Here is a 14,391-nt window from a genome sequence, read left to right as displayed (position 1 = left end):
TATTTTCACCAATACCCTACTACATCCCTTAAAATTTGAATTTTCATTGTTATGTAATATTTTTTCCTCCCCCTTCATATTTTGATATGTGGAGCCCTAAAGGTTATTTTTTGCAAAATTTAAATTTTCAAAATTTGAAAAATTATTTTAGCTTCCCCTCCGTTTTTTCTTCAACACGTGTATATATTTTTACAAAGTAATTTATAAATTAATATTTCAGCATCCTAAAATAAAGACAATTTTATAAAATCTGTGCACTTATTGCAGAAAAACCGACATTTTGGTGATGTGCATAATTATGCACACTGGGTTGGAAAGGGTTAATGAACCTATATCTTGAAAAACTGCGCGATTCTGCGGCTGATTTTTACGAAATCGTGAAGCAGAAGCCTTAACCTTTCTAATACAGTAAAAAAAACAGTACCGGGAAATACCCGAAAGTGAACTAATATACTCGAGTTTGCTAAAATTGGCCTATGAAAATAATGAAAAAAAAATAGCATTTATCCAGAGAGCTTTGTCTTCGTCAAATAATTACAATAACGATGAAAATATTTAAAATGTATTCACACTTGCCGACTTCATCAGAATCAGTAACTATTCACTTCAAACCTTACACCGAATAAATAATATTAATTGTAGAATGTAAGCTTACACAAACAATCCCGAGAAAAGATATGTGCACTAAAAGAAATGATGAAGTTTCGACTGCCATACAGCTTCAAGGTTTCGGTAAAGCAGTGAGAGCAGGGTAGTTTATTGTTCCCAGACTATTTAGCTTTGCCATGTGGCATTTTTTTCTTACCTAGAATGAGTTAAAAAAAATCGACTTTTGGTCGCCTAAATCGGCCAAATACCCCACTGTGCAGTGTTACCAAATATACCCCATTGGAGTAAAATTAAAATTAGTTTTTGAACCTATAGATTAAAATCTAAAACAGCATGTCTGTTAGGTCTGTTTAGGTGAAAGGTACTGTTGTTCAATAAATTCCTGCTAATTTATTTGGATGGTTATTTAAACATTTCTGATAGGCTAGACTGTAATTTGCTATGTCTTGTTTGATTGTTAGGATGCAAAAATCACGGTACATGTGTCTGTTGTTGATGTGCCAAAGTCGAGATGTCAATTGTTCGCAGGTTTTTGATTGGAATTGCTCCAGTATTAGAGTTGCTTGAGGTGAATTCTTTATATCCAAACAGATTTTGGAATAGTTTTGTAGAGGGTTAATTTACTTTGTGCTGATAGTTGTGATTTGGGAGACAAACTATCTGACTTTATTTATACATTTTCCCGCTAAAATTTATACACCTATATGAAATTAATTCTACATAAATTTACATTGCAGTTCTTCTAACATTGCTTTAATAGTTACGAAAGTTGGTATTTAAAAATAACTTTAGTGTTAAAAGATACTCGTTGGTGATTCACAATGAGATCATAAAACTTATTTCCAAGTATCCAATAGCACTGCGGAAGAGTTTTCAGGTTTTCAGAATGCCAATACAAGGTGGGATGAGATCGAGCCTTGAGGTATGATGTTTATCGCATGGAAAATGCACACAATTTGAGAGAACCCCACATGCACACCATTCCGTATTGTTGTCATAGTTTTGTACGCAATTATCGGTACACTGAATTAATAATAGGAGCTTATTTATTGTAATTTGATTACTTGGGATTTATATTTTTAAAAACTGAAATGGTTTGGTGGTATTTAAATTATCCAATAAAATTACTGATTTTTAGTAAAAAGTATATATTTTCAAAATCTAAATATAGGCTCATCATATTACTTACTATACAGTATAAAGTATAATATATTATAATTATTAAAATTTTATTTATTTTTTAGCATTAACAAACAAAGTTGAATATATCTTAATTGCTTCAAAAAATGAATGACAACTATTAAGTAAACTTGGACCTCAACTTTCGTGAGATCTGTGGAATATCTATTCCTTTTTTTCCCTATACTTATTTTTCATAACTAATGTAAAATAGAAGCATCCAGAAAAAATTTCGTGTGCATTACTTGTCATTTGACATTCTTTTATTTTATTTCTATTGCAATATGCGATGATTGTATGATACCGGTATGATATCTGTACAATAAAAAAAAATGAAATATCAAAACAAAACTATGAAGAAAATTATCACTCTTTTACTATCATAAATACGGAATTTTTTGACGTCTCATATGGGGTCAGTAAGGGACAAACTTTTAGTCTCAAATACGGAATGTCATATACAATATGGACACCTGTCAATCCTACCGTGGTAGAAACTGCCTACAACTTCTATTCTTTCAAACTCCCAATTAGATAATACGCCTACTTACCGAAGTGTGCAAGTGGCCACAAAGAAAGAATTATAGTTATTATAGAGAGGCATTGTTTGAACATCTACCCAATCTGGCCCCTCTTATGTAGGCTTGTTTATTTAATAGGTATGTGGCATCACGCAAATACAATTCCGAAAGTAGACTACATATTATGCATCTTCCTTAATTATAAGAACAAAACTTTTTCAGAATTCGACTTCTGGATATTCAATCGTGTCCTGGTACTTGTCATTTTCAAAGTTTCGAAACTACATATACGTGCCCTTATCAGGACAGATAGGTAAGACCAGAAGGGTCGCATACTCTGTTGGGTTCATTGTGCATGGTTAATCCAGACGACTGAACATTAGCCAGGTGTAACAAGCCTATTAGGCTAGTAGATAGAACCTGTATGTAATTCCAAAACGTTGGAAATGTCAAATTCTAGAACATGGTGAAGTATTCAAAACCCTAATTGTGATGATCACAGTCACCGTGAATGCTTAAAAATGCATACAAACAAAGTTTTTGAAAGAGATAAATACCACTTTTTAATTATTTTTGTAGTGACTAGAGTTATATTAATTTTGCAAAGAATTCGTATGCGCTTACCTACTTTCGAATTTCGATAACATACAGTATATGGATTCATGAAAACATTAATATCACCATGAATTTTCAAAATGTATATAAAAACAATATTTATTTCTACAATGCATTTATTGCAGTTTTAGCTGTATTTATTTACAGTCACTTTAACTCCTAGTTCATAATATCGTGACTGTCTGTAGTTTACTGCTGTGTGTGTGTGTGTGTGTCTAATGCCTAACCACTTCATTTGCATGATTTGGGTTCCGCATATTGCGGATAGATGGCAGGACTGTACAACAATTTGTACACTTAGGCAGGCCACGCTGTACATGATGTATATCTGTGAAGAGTTATGTCGTGTAGTAGGGTGAGTGTATGTGTAAGTGTTCGTGTAGGTGTAGTATAGGGGATGGGTGAAGATGATGGTGAGGAAGGGAGAAGGGGAAACCCGGTTGTAGTGTCTATTATTCCATGGTAATTGAGGGTCCATTCTGGCATTCGTCTTTATGTAAGTTAACTGAAAATTAGTTATATTAAATACAGGAAAATTACGGAAATATCTCGACCAGCACTGGGAATCGAACCCAGGACATCCCGAATGCGAGTCCAGTCTGTTACCACTTGCGCCATATCGCTCGGTTTCACTATTTTGAAATCACGATCGTGTCCCAAAGCTTAAGTCTATATAATGTTAGTGACTAGCAACTACACAGTACACACAAGGGAGTGTTGGACATGTATGATTCAATCATGGTCTTCTTCGCAGATTATTTTTATAAAAACCATGACATTACAGTGCAGCACTGAATTAAGAAGGCAGTGTTCAAATGCAGTTTCATTATGCGTTATGTGAATAAGATAAGGGTGTAAAATATTACAATAATTGAAAATGTTAAAAAGGTACTAACAATGTCAATGTTCAAAACTATTTTACATTATACTTACATTTCACTTCCAAAGCATCTTCTGATGAGGTATCCATGTTTGTTTAGTCTACAAGTCATCAATCAAGTAAGCATTTTCGTTTACTAGCTACTATAGACTTGATTGCTAAGCACTATGCAGCTTTGGATCATGATTTTTAGTCAACAATCTAGTTCATTTCAGCTATGGGATAACGCCGAAATCTTGAAGTAATTTTTAAATAAACTGTATCTAATGTTATATTATTGTATGTATCTCGAGAAGTTGATTAGCTCACCCAAATACGTAATTAAGCAATAAAAATATGTACTGTTATGTTACTGAATAATTAATAGGTACTTAATATGTGCTGTGTGTATATTTGTAAAATTATTCCATCTCTGACTTTCATTCTTTCATAAAAACGCAACGCAAATCAGACATCAAATTTCATACAGTACCTTCAGATAGCATTAAATCTAACTACAATGCATATTGCTAAATATTAGTTTCGACAGAACATAAAGTTTTCTGTGCATAAGGATCTGTTTAGCCCTACCTTATACCGGTATGCATTTGTGCCCCGTTCTTGATTCACTCATGAGCTTCTGTCAGGGTGCGAATTAAGATTTCTGATGAGGGGGGGAGGGGATAGAATCCTAGATGGAGAATACCATACATAAAATTATTATTATCCTCATTCGATATGGGTCAATGCTTGGTCGCACTGGGTTGCTTGTCTAGCATCATAATTATAATAATAATTATATCCCTGAGAAGACTTAAGATAAGATGTATAATTCCCAAGTTATTGATTGTTGTCAGCTTGCCGGTGATGATAATACATCAATATTATTTTCTTTGCTTACTTTATACTTAATAAAGTATACTCGAATTAAAACAAAATTATATTCTGTGAGGGGGGATAGAAGTTATCCCTGGCAGAGATGTTAATATGAAGTTATGAGAGGAGGATAACTTTCCACAAGGGGGGGGAAGTCCCCCCATTAATTTTCACCCTGACTTCTGTAATCACAAAGCCTACGTCCATCTAAAGGAACTACACTTTCCAATGATGAAAGAATTATTCAAATCTATTAGTTTCCTGAGAATGTCTCCTACAAACACTCTCTCTTTATAATAATATTTAGTAGACCTATATTATAAACACATATGAATATCATCTGTACAAAAAAAGTTGTTAAATAAATATTAATCTGATTGTTGTCCAAGACTGCCTTAAATAAATGCAGAGTCATTTGTTTTATCTTTATTACTCGTATATTAATCTGAGGTGGCAATGACATTACTTACTTACTTACAAATGGCTTTTAAGGAACCCGAAGGTTCATTGCCGCCTTCACATAAGCCCGCCATCGGTCCCTATCCTGTGCAAGATTAATCCAGTCTCTATCATCATATCCCACCTCCCTCAAATCCATTTTAATATTATCCTCCCATCTACGTCTCGGCCTCCCTAAAGGTCTTTTTCCCTCCGGTCTCGCAACTAACATTCTATATGCATTTCTGGATTCGCCCATACGTGCTACATGCCCTGCCCATCTCAAACGTCTGGATTTAATGTTCCTAATTATGTCAAGTGAAGAATACAATGCGTGCAGTTCTGCGTTGTGTAACTTTCTCCATTCTCCTGTAACTTCATCCCGCTTAGCCCCAAATATTTTCCTAAGCACTTATTCTCAAACACCCTTAACTTATGTTCCTCTCTCAGAGTGAGAGTCCAAGTTTCACAACCATACAGAACAACCGGTAATATAACTGTTTTATAAATTCTAACTTTCAGATTTTTTGACAGCAGACTGGATGATAAAAGCTTCTCAACCGAATAATAACACGCATTTCCCATATTTATTCTGCGTTTAATTTCCTCCCGAGTGTCATTTATATTTGTTACTGTTGCTCCAAGATATTTGAATTTTTCCACCTCTTCGAAGGATAAATCTCCAATTTTTATATTTCCATTTCGTACAATATTCTGGTCACAAGACATAATCATATACTTTGTCTTTTCGGGATTTACTTCCAAACCGATCTCTTTACTTGCTTCAAGTAGAATTTCCGTGTTTTCCCTAATCGTTTGTGTATTTTCTCCTAACATATTCACGTCATCCGCATACACAAGAAGCTGATGTAACTCTATAGCATCTATTAGATGCTTTACGGTTGTGTTATAAAAAGCATTGTTATTTTAAAATAGATATATCTCGCCATATGGTAATGCAGAATTCTTGCACGGAAATATTATGTACTTCGATACATCATAATAATATCAGTCCTATCAAAATTTTGCATAGAATAAAACTTATTAGAAATCGTTTTTAAAGAAACTTTTATTATGCAATATTTTTCATAAAAATCAATAATAAGCTAGATATTTCGATTTAAGTCAGGTCCACTTACAACCCCTCTTTTAAATAAAGTAGTTTGAATGACATGTAGCCTAAAATCTAAATTAGGACGAACATCATTTATATTCCAATTTTCATATAAATCAGTTCAGCCATTATCGCGTGAAAAGGTAGTAAACATCCAGAAATACAGACAGACTTATAACAAAAATTTCAAAATCACTATTAAAAATGTTAAATAATCTAACGAAAACTAAAAATCACTAAAAAACGATTTCATTTTGCTGTGACTACAAATTTGTCACCCTGGCCTTGAGCTTCTGCGGCCCATGCTTACATACGAGCCTGAATATTAATGTTTACTGTTCAAGCTGAATGAATATATAATGGTTCTTTCATAACACATTAGCTGATGATTCATTATTATTCATAAATTAATTTTCATCATTTTCTGGTGTATGGTTCTTAATATGCACGCTAAATTGAGAGGCAATATCCGAACATTTCTGTAATCTCTTCCATATGCCTTAGGTGTTCCATTAACTTCTCGGCATCTCTCCTATCAATAAAATTTGCAGTGGTATATATTTTAAATTATCCTCAGCCCATTCCTGAAAAAAAGCATACACACAATAAATAATGCATACATTACATACATGCATGTGTGCGAACACACACAAACACACAAACTTACCTGGAAATATAAAAGTCCTTTCACTTAAAAAATTACACTATTTTAACTGTCAATTTGGATGAATACATATATGCTTCGCAAAGTATGGAGAAGTGCTATTAAATGCAGCAACATATTACTGAACGTGCTCTTTCCCCCCTCAATCAATCAATCAATCAATCAATCAATCAATCAATCAATCAATCAATCAATCAAGCAAGCAATCAATCAATCAATCTCCTGTATCTCCTCATGAGGAGCATAGGGCATTCACAAAGTGCCTCCATCAGACCCTATTTGTAGCCAACTTCTTCACTTCGCTCCATGTTTTCCCCTCCCTAGCAATTTCCTCCAAAACTGTTCTCTTCCATGTATTTTTTGGCCTTCCTCTACTACCCTGGGGGTTCCACTCCAAAGCCATTCTTTCTACTGCTCCATCTTCTTTTTTGAGTTTGTGCCCTATCCAATTCCACTTTCGTCTTTTGATTTCTATTGTGATTTCTTTCTGATTTGTTATTTTCCATAGTTCTGAGTCTGTGATTATATCTGGCCATCTAATTTTTAAAATTCTTCGTAAACATCTATTAACAAATGTTTGCAGTTTATTTTGTATAATTTTACTTGTTTTCCATGTCTCACAGCCATATAATAAGACTAATTTCACGTTACTGTTAAATATATTAATTTTTGTAGATCTAGATATAATATAAGATTTCCATATTGGGTACAACTGGACAAATGCACTATTTGCATTTTTTATTCGGTTCTTTACATCCTCAAAGGCTCCACCATCCTTGTCAATTATACTACCCAAATATTTAAATTCTTGAACAGTATCAATGTTATTATTATTTATTATAACTTTATCTGTCTCTTTACTATTTAATCTCATTTCTTTAGTTTTCTTTACGTTTATTTTCATATGAGCCCCTTTTATTACTTCTAATAAAGTATTAACTTTATTCTGCATATCACCAAAACTATGGGAGAGCAAACAGATATCAGCGAAATCCACATCTTCCAATTTCCCCCTCAACACTGGATCTATTTACAAATAGGCACTATTTTGCAGTTTCTGCCATTGCATATAAGCATAATTGATCAGAAATAGATTCAGTTGTTTTATTGCTTTACTTCCTTCTGAAATCTGAACAGCATACTTCACAACAGTTAAATTATCATTTCATCAATGTACTGTTTATAATTAGCCTTTAATTTCCGAAGACATTGCAGGGGTTTTCACCCTGGTTGATGAAGCCAAGCCACAGCCCCCATTATGCTGCTTCTGACAAGTGTGTCATTCATCACAGTTCAAGATATCATTAAATATTAAAAAAAAACTCAGAAGTTACTGAAGAATCCCTGAATAAATTAAAAAAATCGCAAAATTTCGGTCTGTGACCAGTGAAATCTCATTAGTCACGTCTTAACAAAATAATGAATATGAAAAATTGATTGGGAACCATCTGTATATGTGCAGTGGTGAGAGGGCAGTTCCGAGATGACATGGAGAAGGGAACTGAAAATAACATTCACTTGTTTTGGATTCAGAACTGATCTCACAGCATGAAGATGAAAATCTTTATTTTGCACATTAGGACATACAATGAACTCTGCAGCTATGTTCTGATTCATGAGACTAGTGTCTCTTGAAATCTAGATTGTTTACAGACACACTCTATTCCATCTAAAGACCATCTCCAGATACACTAACATCTGAAGATTTCACAGTGAAGTTGGATTTAGCAGAGAATAATGCATTCTTCTAATGCTGGACGTTATTGGGGCTTAAAAGCATACATTCTTCTAAATTGAATTCAGTAATGAAATAATACAATCGTTGTGAAGGATGTTATTATTCAATAGCCAAAAGAAACGAATGCAATAAAGCAACTCAAAATGTGCGAGAACTGGTGCACATAGAAACTGCAAACTATAAGCCTATTTGTAAATAAATCCTTTGTCGGAAAAGAGAGTGGATGGAAGGAGAGAACTACTTACTGCATTAAATAAAACATTTCTTCGTATTTCACCATGTCAGAATTTATATTTAAAAATTGCAAATTTTTTATCTGGTCAGCTTTTTGCAGCTCAGTGACTAAATTTTTCTCTTCTGCGACTTTCTTCCCTTTATGTTAGCCATGTTCAGCCACCAATATATCTGTATTTTCAAAACAACCTTCGTCCATTCCCATAACTTTGTGGGAAATCACGAAAAACGTTTTTAGGTCTAAAATTTCTTACCAACTAGGCAAGAGACATTATGAAACCAAAGAGGTTGGGTGCATTTAGAATCTAATGGGAGCATGGAAATCTTTGAAAGATTCCAAAGCTGGAACTAATATTTTTCTCAATTTTGCTGTGGAAAAGACTCAGTTTGATTTCAATAGTCACTTTTAACGCAAGATTTAGTCGGTTTAGAGGGCGTTATGAAGCCAAATCATGACTGTTGTATGTAGAGTTATATTTGAAGAATGCATGGTTACAGGAAGCTCATTTTTGTTATCAGTGGACAAGAGGCATTTTGAAAATGAGCTCTTCAATTAGTGTGTGTCTTCTAATTAAAAACTGGTTTACTACGTTTTCTTTTCATTGTTGAAGACTAGTGTGTAATCTGTGTAGGCCATCCATTTCCATCCATGCATTCTATATGGTCTTATCATTTAAAGACATTCTACTACTGCATAACTTTTTAATAACTGAGGATGTAACACCCACAACTTCCTAAATCTTCTCAGTAGCAGTGTTGCTCTTAATGACGGAAGGGGTTCACTAATAATGCATGGAATCACAGACCAGAGCTGACACAGAGTACATTTTAAGATAGTGTAAATTAATTTAAAATTTAAATTGTGGTTTCTTAAATGACACTTGCAACTGCAGAGGTTAAATCAGCGTCACTAGTGTGCCAGAATTTTTGTCCTGCAGTAAATCTACTGACATAAGCCTGTCGCATTTAAACACACTTAAATGCCATCAACCTGGGCCGGGTTCGAACCCACAACCTCGAGCATAGAAGACCAGCGCTATACCAGTACGCTACCAAGGCAGACAGTGTAAATTAATAATTATGCAGATTAATTACGAATTATTTTATATATACCGTATATCTGTACAAGTATTTACAATGGAATTACTATGATTCACTGGGGTTGGCTTGTTGGAAAGACGTTTTATATGGGTCTATGATAAGAGAGATAGATCACGCAAGAAATTACTGTGATTCACTGGGTTGGTTTGTTGGAAAGATGTTAATATGGGTCTATGATAAGATAAATAGATCACGCAAGAAAGTAAGTCTATCCCCCTGGCAAACACCAAATCAATGTAAGTCTGATCAGTTGCTAAGCAATTAAGGGAACGAACAGGTGAAATTACTAAATCTTACAGTTTTAATTTTTTTTCTCAAAGACCAAGGACACCAAAATAAAATTATGTGACACGTTTCCTTATTAAGATGAAATAAAAGGCAGGAATTTTTTTCAACGTGATTTTCTTTAATTTTCGACGTGTGGAACCATTTATATATTAATTAATTAATGTGGTTCCACACGTCGAAAATTAAAGAACATCACGATGAAAAAAATTCCTGCCATTTATTTTATCTTAATAAGGAAACGTGTCACATAATTTTATTCTAGTGTCCTTGGTCTTTGAGAAAAAAAATGAAAACTGCAAGATTTAGTAATTTCACCTGTTCGTTCCCTTAACATCAGAATACTGGGATGTAAACTATTACCGTTGCTATGCAAATGATGTCAAATGTTGACATTTTCGAAAGATTTTATTGACACTCTAACACAAATGTTTCATCATGCTGATCTGCTGCTAGGCAAGTGACGTCACTCATTGCTGTTGCAGGCACTGAAATTTTCGTAATGTTTTATTCATTTGATACTTAAGCATAACATTTCACTTTAAAAGCTATTGTATATGTTTCCATAGAAATAATTTATTTTTCGTTCTTTTATAGAAACTAAAAAACATAAATGAGGATTCAGATCTTAATGAAGCCCTTACATGGTCAGTAATACTGAACAATAATAATGAATAACACTGACAGAACACATCAATATTTTGGCAACCCTACATGCTCAGTATTACTGTCAATATTTCTGGTCAGTATTAAAGTGCTTCTTGTTCAGTACAGACGCACAAGCACAGTGGATCCTTATAAAAAGAAGACATGTTTAGCTATAATATTGTAACTTTTATTCAATTATAATGTGACTTTTATATCAACTTTAAACACATACCCGTCAACAATGGGTATTCCACTCAACACTGCAACACAGTAGTCGTTATTGAACTCCACAGAACTACAATGACTATTCATGTGGATTATTGAGAAGAACAACAATGTACTCTTAATCTCAACTAATGTTCACAAGCACTATGTACAAAACAAAACTGTCAGTTCTCAGTTCACAGTTCGTTTGCCTTGGCTAGTTCTTCTAGCTCACTCACTTAATTTCACGATAGATCGGACCCAAAGCCTTCCAGATATAGTTCACTGCACTTCGAACCCAAGACTTCCAGATAAGATTCACTGCACTTCGAACCCAAGACTTCGGATACACTGCACTCGCCTGGACGCTGCCACAGTTGCGGACCTACTCAAGTTCACTGCACGTCGAACTCAGGTTCACTTCACTGCAAGGCTTGAAGACTAGCTAGCTCTCTCACAGCTGACAAACTAAACTTTCTGCGGTTCACTTCCCCCTTTCTATTTATTAAATCATACGTTCTCGATCATTCTGTGTTGCGAAGCCTCTGGTTTCCACAACATTCTGACTCCAGACGTTTTCCTTATGTTCATCCCCTTCATTCCGCGCCAGGCCCACAGCTCTCTCCTTTGCCCTGCCGCGCTTCAACATCCGCCAAAGCCCGAGCCCCCGCATCCCACATTTCCACCGGATGCGCGCGTAGACTCCCGATGCAACGAAAATCCCTCCTTAGGACTGTTCATCCTGGACAGTCCCTTGGTAGGCCACTAGAAGGTCCAAGTGCACCACCATCATCTTCCCTCTGGGCTGTCACTGGATGCAGTACACCACGTCATTGATCCGGGTTACCATGCGGTAAGGTCCATCCCAGGCACGCTGCAGCTTCGGTGATTTTCCTTTAGTTCTGGTTGGTTGATACAACCACACCAGGTCGCCCTCCTGGAATCCCGCAGAGTTGGCTAATCTGTCGTAACGCACTTTCATCCTGTTGCTAGCCATCTTGAGGTGCTCTCTAGCCAGTTGATGTACTCCATTCAACTTCTCGGTCAATTCTGCCACGTAGTCAGTCGCTGGCTGGTCGGGGCGCTGGGTGGCGTGCCAAACAGCAGATCACAGGGCAGGCACAGTTCTCGTCCAAAGACAAGGTTTGCCGATGTCATCCCTGTTGTATCATGGACCGAAGCTCTGTAGGCCAAGAGGAACAGTGGGACTCTGACATCCCAGTCTTGCTGATGGTTGGACACTACCTTCTGCAAGTGCTCTTCCACGGTTTTGATGTAGCGTTCCACCATGCCGTCAGACTGTGGGTGGAGGGGTGTGGTCCTGGTTTTATGCACCCCCAGACGCTCGAAAAATTCTCTCATCAGGTTGGATTCGAAGTTGCGCCCCTGATCACTATGCAGTTCCCGGGGCACACCAAATCAGCAGATGAAGTTGTCAAGTAGTGCGTCTGCCACCGTCGAAGCCTCTTGGTTGGGAATTGCATACACCTCAGGCCATTTTGTGTAATCCATGGTGAGTAGCAGGAAGCGGTTCCCTCGATCCATGGCTAGGAATGGTCCAGCAACGTCGATGGCGATTCTCTCAAAAGGAGCTCCCACGTTGTACTGCTGCATGGCTTCCCTGCTGAGTGTCCTTGGTCCGCAACTGGCTGCACATATTGTGTCGCACCTTCGGCACCATTGTTCCATGTCGGTTCTCTGATGCAGCCAGTAGAACCTCTGCCTTAACTTGTCCAGCGTCTTGTTTGCTCTGAGGTGGCCTCCAGTCACGCCAGCATGAGTCTCCTCCAGCACTTCCTTCACCTTGCTCCTGGGCAGGACACGTTATTCTATTCGGGTCCTACCATTGGCCAACTCCCAAATCCTCTTCAGGATACCGTCCTTGACCGACAAGGATTCCCACTGGGCTCAGTAACTCTTATAAGTGGTGCTACGGTCTCTGACCAGACTCCACATCATGCTGTAGATGTCCAATGTTTGGGTCCTCCAACTGCTCCCTCCTTATGGCGACGTTATCCCATCCTGGGCTCGGTTGGGCGGCGATTGCTCGGACTGCATGGGCGCCATCTCGCTCTTCTACTTTCAGACAGTGTCTGCAGCCATCCGGGCACAGGCGTCATGATAGGGCATCAGCGTTGGAATGTTTCTTTCCCTGGCGGTGTTTGGCGGTGAAGTTGTACTCCTGCAAATGTTGAACCCAATGGGCAGTTTGCCCCTCCAGATTCTTGAAGCCCAATAGCGGGGTGAGTGCAGAATGGTCTGTCCTCAGATGGAATTCCTGGCCATACAAATATTTGTAGAAATGCTACAGGGCTTCCACAATGGCAAGAAGTTCTCTACGTGTCATGCAGTAGTTTCTTTCAGCCTTGGAGAGTGTTCGGCTGAAGTAGGCAATCACCTTCTCTTGCCTATCCTGTTCCTAAGAGAGTACTCCGCCGATGCCTACGTTGCTAGCATTCGTGTCGAGCGTGAACTTCCTTCCAGGGACAGGGTATCCGAGTACAGGAGCAGTGCAGAGCGCCTCTTTCAGCAATTGGAAGGATGACTCCGCCTCGTCTGTCCATTGGAATTGTCGTTTCTTCTCGGTCAGCTGGGTTAGAGGCTTAGCGATGTTGTTGTACCCAGCTACGAACCTTCTGTAATAAGTGCAGAGGCCGAGAAAACGGCGCAACTCCTACTTGTCCCTCAGTCTCGGCCATCCTCTCACGGCTTGCGGCTTGTCCGGGCCCATGGCCCATGGTCCCTACTACTTGCCCCAGGTAGCTGACCTTCTTCTGGAACAAATGATATTTCTTCAGGTTCAACTTCAACCTGGCTTATCGGTCTCTCGAACACTTTCCTCAGGTTCGACAGTTGTTCGCCAAAGGTCTTGCCGACCACGATGACGTCATCAAAGTACAGCAAACAGATGTCGTATGTCAGGCTCTCATTACGGATTTCATTAGTCTCTGAAATGTAGCCAGGGCGTTGCAGAGGCCGAACAGCATAACGGTGAACTGCCATAGTCCCTGGCCTGTAGATAATGCTGTTTTCTCCTTGTCCTCAGGATATAACACCACCTGCCAGTATCCTGACTTGAGATCCAATGTTGAGAACCACTCTGCTCCTGCCAGGGTGTCCAAGGTGTTGTCAATTCGTGGAAGGAGAAAGCAGTCCTTCTTGGTGACGTCATTCAGTCTTCTGTAGTCCACGCAGAAACACAGGTCTCCATTCTTCTTCTTCACCAGCACCACAGGTGATGACCAAGGGCTGTCAGATTCTTCGATGACCCCTCTTGCTTTCATGCCATCCAGTTGGTTGTCAATC

The sequence above is a fragment of the Periplaneta americana genome, chromosome 9, assembly GCF_040183065.1.
Source record: "Periplaneta americana isolate PAMFEO1 chromosome 9, P.americana_PAMFEO1_priV1, whole genome shotgun sequence".
In the NCBI taxonomy this organism is placed as follows: domain Eukaryota; kingdom Metazoa; phylum Arthropoda; class Insecta; order Blattodea; family Blattidae; genus Periplaneta; species Periplaneta americana.
This window is presented reverse-complemented; position numbering follows the sequence as displayed.